The sequence below is a fragment of the Scylla paramamosain genome, chromosome 32 (genome assembly GCF_035594125.1).
Source record: "Scylla paramamosain isolate STU-SP2022 chromosome 32, ASM3559412v1, whole genome shotgun sequence".
Lineage (NCBI taxonomy): Eukaryota > Metazoa > Arthropoda > Malacostraca > Decapoda > Portunidae > Scylla > Scylla paramamosain.
The window spans coordinates 13,529,881-13,537,380 of record NC_087182.1 but is presented as its reverse complement, the minus strand read 5'-3'; the positions used below and the strand labels follow the sequence as shown (position 1 = coordinate 13,537,380).

At 38.5% G+C, this 7,500-nt stretch overlaps 1 protein-coding gene across 1 annotated transcript in view; it reads right to left on the bottom strand.

Annotated features, from left to right (window-relative positions):
* LOC135089224 (uncharacterized) overlaps positions 1–7,500 on the bottom strand; it is a 20,912-nt gene that overhangs the window by 12,364 nt on the left and 1,048 nt on the right. The window lies entirely within an intron of this gene.

Genomic DNA, 7,500 nt, shown 5'->3' with positions numbered 1-7,500 from the left:
CGATTTGTCTCCATACGCACTAAAAAATCACAATTTTTCTATTTTGCTCTTCCATAACCGCCATAACTGACAATTCCCATAACTGACAATTCAACCATTTACTTTCCTTTCCATCAACATCTGACGCACAGTTTCCAGTTTTTCAAGTTTTCTCTGTTGCTGAGACGACACTGATTTTATATGGCTTTCAAGCACTAAGTCAACGATTTACTGTGTCACCGAGGCTGTTATATTGATGTTGATATTCGGTAAATGAAGCTTGTACAAAAAGGCCTTCATATTGGAAAGAGAAGGTACAATAACTGTCTGGACATGGAAGTACGTGACAGACTCAAGAGAAGCAGAAGGACTGGAATGGTAGTGTTATTGTGGCAGGACAGAAAAAAAGAATAGATGACTTATATTTCGCGGACAGTTACAGTACTAGCAGGATAGAGAAGTGTCATGGTGGCGTAGATATTATAATGAGAAACCTAAATGGTTTCCCTCCGTCCTGGCATATACTGATCACTTTCCGCCTTGTTCCAAAGTCAAAATTACCATATATAAATTTTTAGTCAGTCGCTACGCCCTCGTTGGCTTTTTTCCTCTTTTTTTTTTTTTTTTCGATGGCAGTTCAATTATTCCAACCAATCAACGCAGACAGGTTTGTTTCCAGCGATTCAAGAAACAGGGGAATGAAATATTACTTGGCAGTTTTTGTTCGTGTATGTTTGTGCTTAATAATTATAATGATGATGATAATAGTAATACCAGCAATAAACGAAGAAAAGATTACAATAATAATCATAATAATAATATTAATGATAATAATGATAATGATAATAATAATAATAATAATAATAATAATAATAATAATAATAATAATAATAATAATAATAATAATAATAATAATAATAATAACAATAATAATAGTAATAATAATAGGTGAAAAGAACAAGAGTAAGAACAAACACAGGAATAAGAAAAGAACAAGAGAAAGAAGAACAAGAAGAAGGACCAGCAAGTAACTTATAACACTTCGAGAGGAGAACATGAGAGTTGGACGTTTCAAAAACACGACGACGAAAAAGGAGTAAATCTTCGGTACTCTGCAAAATTAAGCCCATCTCAGAAGAGGCGACAGACGAGTAGCTAATTCAGGACAGCATTATTCAAGGAGCAGCAGAAGGGAGACCCAAAAATAAACCTATTGTGAGAATCTGTTGTGAGAATTTGAAAAGGAGGTAATGTAAAGTAGCGAGGCTGTCTCACGACCCATTGGAAAATTATCGGGGCAATGTGATATAGCAATGAGGTCATATAGCGCCTGTTAGAGTTACGAGGAAGCCGCTGCTTTCCTGCCGAGAAACTGCCGTGAGCCAGGATTGATCTTGTATCGAATCGAGTACTGAGCTACGAATCCCTCCCACATCCTCTCTTGATTCGACTTAAAGAAGAACACGAGGAAAAAGGGAGTATGTTTAGAAAGAATGAGAGAGAGAGAGAGAGAGAGAGAGAGAGAGAGAGAGAGAGAGAGAGAGAGAGAGAGAGAGAGAGAGAGAGAGAGAGAGAGAGAGAGAGAGAGATTCCCCACGCCTCGTAGAAAATAATAAGTAATTGAATTAAACAATCAATCAATGGATAGATAAACTTCGTGAAATTGACAGGAAAAAAAAGAATCTTCCGTCACATACGAACGCCAAGCGTCCGTTACTTTATTCTATTTGTGAGATAAAAAAAATGAAAACTGCGTGTGATATACATACGCGGATAAGCATAAAAATATGATAGACGAATTGAATAGGAAAAAGTTGATAGGTTAAAGTATGCCAATATAAGAAAAATTACTGCAGATTCATAAAAAAAATAATAAACTGATAAAAGAAAAAAGACACTAGTAGCAAATTTCTGAAAGAACATATATGATGGGCGAATGAAATTTATTTACATATCATTAGATTTGACTGGAAATTGTAAATTATATAAAAAATATATACATATCAATAAGAATATAAAAATATCGTTACTGTTAACCGTAAGATATACTTAAAAGACAAATGAAAATAATGAAAAATAATAATTATATAATTTATTCCAAGGAAACAAACACCAACAAAATCGCTAATAAGATAAGAAAAAGAAAAAAAATAACACGATGAAAGTAAAATAGAACTATTGAGGGTAACCATTAACTGCTGGAACGACGAGTGACAATAAAGCATATGTACACACAAAAATGCATGATAATGACAAAACAAATAATTACACCAGATACTCCCATCAAAGACCCGTCAAGAAACCAGGATTAGAACACCCATCGTCGGGAACAAAAATCCGTCCCTTAATGAATGCATCACTTCGCCGCTGCTGGTATTGCCGCGAGTCCCAGTGAAGGGAGAGACGCGGCGAGCGCACATTGCACGTATCGAAAACCGCTCCCTTGACAACCTCACGTGGTGGTCGCATCAAGAAATTACCGATATCGGAAAAATTAAGACTGGAGAAACAGAGAAACAGAGGAGGTAAGAAAAGTAAAATGCGAGAGCGCAAGGGAAGAATAAGTAGGTGCTCATTTTGCTAGAATTACAGGAAAGTGGCAAGAAATGTGAAGGGGAAAGGAAACCCTGGGAATGTTATGTCGAGGAAACTACACAGCGTCACCATACACTGGGGGAGGTAGGAGGAGAAGGTAAAGAGGCACTGAGACAGGAAATTAACTGTTCTTGACGTGTCATATGACAGAAAGAGAATACAGAGATAACTCCTTCTCTCTCTCTCTCTCTCTCTCTCTCTCTCTCTCTCTCTCTCTCTCTCTCTCTCTCTCTCTCTCTCTCTCTCTCTCTCTCTCTCTCTCTCTCTCTCTCTCTCTCTCTCTCTCTCTCTCTCTCTCTCTCTCTCTCTCTCTCTCTCTCTCTCTCTCTCTCTCTCTCTCTTACCTGAGGCGTGAAATACTATAAGAGAAAAGTTATATCACACAAGATACTTTTCTCCAAAAAGAGAAAAGGAAAATATCATGAAGTGCAACGGGTATAAGAGAAAAAATACCTTAAAAAGAAAACAACTCATAAGAAAACTGTAGTCCAGAAAAAGAAAAACAAGAGAAAGAGTCAGTATTCAGTAAATAGTGAAAACAAAAATCAAGAAATAAATAAAACAACAGTCAAACAAGTGATAAGAATGACAACTCTTCGAAAATCCCAAAGAACGACAAAAGAAAACAATACTCATAAAAGCCAAACCACAGAAAATGGAAACTATACAGAACAGAAAAAAAAAAAAAAAGGTTGCATAAACGACGTGATGTCAGGAACGTGGACGAGGAGTGGAAAAAAGGAAAGATAAAACAAAGACATGATACTGGAACTTCCTTGTCGGGCAAATGTTTTATGAGCGGATGACTACCTGAGTATCCGCGAGAGAGAGAGAGAGAGAGAGAGAGAGAGAGAGAGAGAGAGAGAGAGAGAGAGAGAGAGAGAGAGAGAGAGAGAGAGAGAGAGAGAGAGAGAGAGAGAGAGAGAGAGAGAGAGAGAGAGAGAGATGAGGTATTGTATAAGTTTACCCTGCTAATTTTTGCAATCCTTGGCCATAAAAGATCACCAGTCTCCCCGCCTCAAGCTGCGCGGTAACAACTGAAGAAATAAAACGCTATAAAAAGTGGTCAACGCTGCGTATTAAGGACAGAAGTTCTAGGCTTTCTTCCATCTTCCCACATTACAATAACTAAAAAGGTAAAAAAGGTATGACATGAAATGTTGCTCAGTTTAATATTTAGATTCTATAATATCGTCACTCTGAGTAAGAAACATTTAATTCTGAGGCTCTAAAAATTCGTTTCTCTAATTTATATCAGTGATTTTATCAAGCACTGGATTTCTTTTAGATTTTATGAAGATTTTAGTCTTTAGTCATATATGTATCTTTATTTAGCACCTGTTTTCTTTTATGTCATCATTCAGATTTCACATCTGTGGTCTGAGAAAAAAATAAAGCTTTGAAAAGTCGTACTTCTATAAATCAATTAATTAAGAGGTTAATCCCCGAAATAACAGCTCTCTAGGAAGCGTTCACCAGCATTCCTTCACTCACCGGTCAGTCTTACGCACAGCACCACCACATCCGTAATCACAGAGACAGAAAGTCATGTATCACAGCTTTTCCCCAATACAGGCTCGCCGGTTTTATTAACAAGTGTATTGAAATGCTCTAGATTCTCACAAGGGCTATTTTCAAAGGCCACAAAGATAATGAGTCGGATTCTAATAGATGTATTTCCAGCTAAAGAAGCTTAGTCCGTGTTAAACCATTACTAGAACCATGTAAACCTCCCTGAAAACCCCTTTAACATCCACCACAACTTGTAAAAGTAGAGCCAGGAAGCGCTGGAGAACATGCTTCCTAATCTCTAGTGTTTCCCGGCCAGGGATTGTGTTACCTTCACTGCTAATTTAACGCACGAGTAAAAGAAAAAAAAAAAGAAAACTCAGCTGATCCTACTTGTATTTCAAACCAACCTACTTAACTTCTAACATTTAACCACCACCACCACCACCATCATCACTGCCGCCGCCGCTACCAACACCACCACCATCACTGCCGCCGCCGCTACCACCACCACCACCACCACCACTACTCACCATACATTGTACGTAGTTCGCATTAAGGAGTTGTTATTTACATTCCCTCCTCCTGCTGCATTAGCGTGACCCAGGTAAAGGTAAACAGCATTTGCCAGAGCAGGGAGCTATAATTGGCTTTGTCAGGGCAATACCTTCAACTTTATCTCCCACCTGGACGTTGCAGGTAAGGCAATTAGGACCTACACTTACACCTGCAATGATGATGGCAGTGCTTAAGAGTCCTCTCTCTCTCTCTCTCTCTCTCTCTCTCTCTCTCTCTCTCTCTCTCTCTCTCTCTCTCTCTCTCTCTCTCTCTCTCTCTCTCTCTCTCTCTCTCTCTCTCTCTCTCTCTCTCTCTCTCTCTCTCTCTTACACCTGTGATGATGATGGCAACGCTTAAGAGAGAGAGGAGAGACAGGAGAGAGAGAGAGAGAGAGAGAGAGAGAGAGAGAGAGAGAGAGAGAGAGAGAGAGAGAGAGAGAGAGAGAGAGAGAGAGAGAGAGAGAGAGAGAGAGAGAGAGAGAGAGAGAGAGAGAGAGAGAGAGAGAGAGAGAGAGAGAGAGAGAGAGAGAGATTTAATCATAATGAATGCATAATGTTTGCTTTTCCCCCTTCACAATTTGCCAGATTATTTACCTTATTCTCCTACAAACAACAACTTCTTCCTTATGTTCTGTTCATTATCGCGTTTTACTCAAGCATATATCCATCTATGTATCTATCTATTTCCATCTCCCAGCTGTTTTCACTTTTAGTTTTCACAACGGGTCAGCTAATATGCCAATTATTAAATGCCCCTAAATGATTCACTGTTTGACTATAAATTTCATTCGTGAATTTTTCTCTTTTCCTGTATTACTTTCTTTCTTCCCTTAAACAATTATATTAATTATGTGTTGTTTTAATTTTCATCTTTTCTCTTACTTTTTGTCTTTTCCTATTGTTCGACTTTGTATTTTAACTCTTCGTAATTGTTACCTTCATTGTTCTATGTATATGATCTCCACCATAGATTTTTCTTTTTTTTTCTAATTTTCTTGGTGTAACGAAATTTTTAGTCATCATCAGCATAACTTTATATATAAATTTTCCTCTTAATTTCATCACACTAAAAGCACCACAAAGTTTCTCCTCTAAATAGAAGACAGAGAGAGAGAGAGAGAGAGAGAGAGAGAGAGAGAGAGAGAGAGAGAGAGAGAGAGAGAGAGAGAGAGAGAGAGAGAGAGAGAGAGAGAGAGAGAGAGAGACTGTAACTACCTCTAATGGGAATGTAGTCTCTCAGTCTGTACCAAATAATGATTCTCTTGTCTTCTCTCGTTAGCTCGATGGACGCTATTTTACTGTATGTTCTACCTATGTAACTCCTCCTCCTCCTCCTCCTCCTCCTCCTCCTCCTCCTCCTCCTCCTCCTCCTCCTCCTCCTCCCCCTCTTCCTCCTCCTCCTCCTCCGCTTCCTTATCTCCCTATATTTCTTCTCTGGTTCCTGTCATTTCACATGCTTTACCCTATCTCTTCCTCGAGCGGTTCCGCAACACCAAGCTTCCAAGAAATTTTCACATTTATTTCCCAATGCAAGAGTGATGCAAGAGATAAAAGTCACTTGAAGACGACTAGCTATACAAAACCAACTTTCCTATGTATTTCTTTCCCTACCTTCCCCCTTTTCTTTTTCCACTTTCTTTCTTTCTTTTCTCTCTTATATACTTCCAAGAGTTAGACCATATAACCAGAGACATTCCAGTAACTGATATGTGGGTCGAATATCTTCGTATTTTTGGTTCACCGCCCACTGCGGATTCTTCTATACTAAGTCATCTTTTTGTCCCATATCTAATGCCAATACATGAAGAAAGATAAAGAAAATAAATAAATTAATAAAATAACACTGCCAATAACTTCCTCAAATGTTTCGACCGCAGTATCAGTCATAATGGTGGTAGTGGTAGTAGTGATAGTAGTAGTAGTAGTAGTAGTAGTAGTAGTAGTAGTAGTAGTAGTAGTAGTAGTAGTAGTAGTAGTAGTAGTAGTAGTAGTAATAGCAGCAGCAGTAATAGTAGTAGCAACAGTAGTAGTTGTAGTAGTAGTAGGAGGAAGAGGAGGAGGAGGAGGAGGAGGAGGAGGAGGAGGAGGAGGAGGAGGAGGAGGAGGAGGAAACAAAGAAAGACGAGTAATAGAAGGAATTATAATAATAATAATGATAACAATTACAACAACAACAACAACAACAACAACAACAACAACAACAACAACAACAACAATAATAATAACGGCGGCGCGCTGTTCCCGACAGATGGGTTCGCTCGGTCCCCGCGTGGCCCGAGCGGCGACGAGACGCGGGATAAATTTGATTAAAACTCCGGAATTTAAGTTAAATTTTCCTTGCATTCCTTCGGGAACTTCATCTTGTCACTGTGTATTTGCGAGCACTGGTGATATTATTTTGTCCAGCATTTCTTTTTTTTTTTTTTTTTATTATTATTTGTTCACTTATTAAACCCCACGACTTTAAAATTCCCGATAAGACACTCCACTTTTTATCCATTGCGAGTCCTCAGTGGCGACTAGAGCATGATGTTTCCACGTAAATTTCGAACATTCAACTCCTCACAGTAAGCAGCGCGTACCGGGCTTATGGACTGAGGCTGAGAACAAAGGGACGGAGTTTAGCGCTGTGGCAAAGCGTATAAGCGTTCATTAATTTTATTTTCGCATTTTGCAGCAGAATAAAACTGGTTTGTCATATTGGGCTGCAGCTGAGACAAGACATGGAGTTTAGCACTGTAGTAAAGTGTTGTGATAAATCCGATAATGATCTCAACTTTCGTGTAAATAAATAGAAAAAAATAAGACTGATGAAAAGTATGATAACTAAATGTTCAGTGTGTATCAGCGAATTATTTTT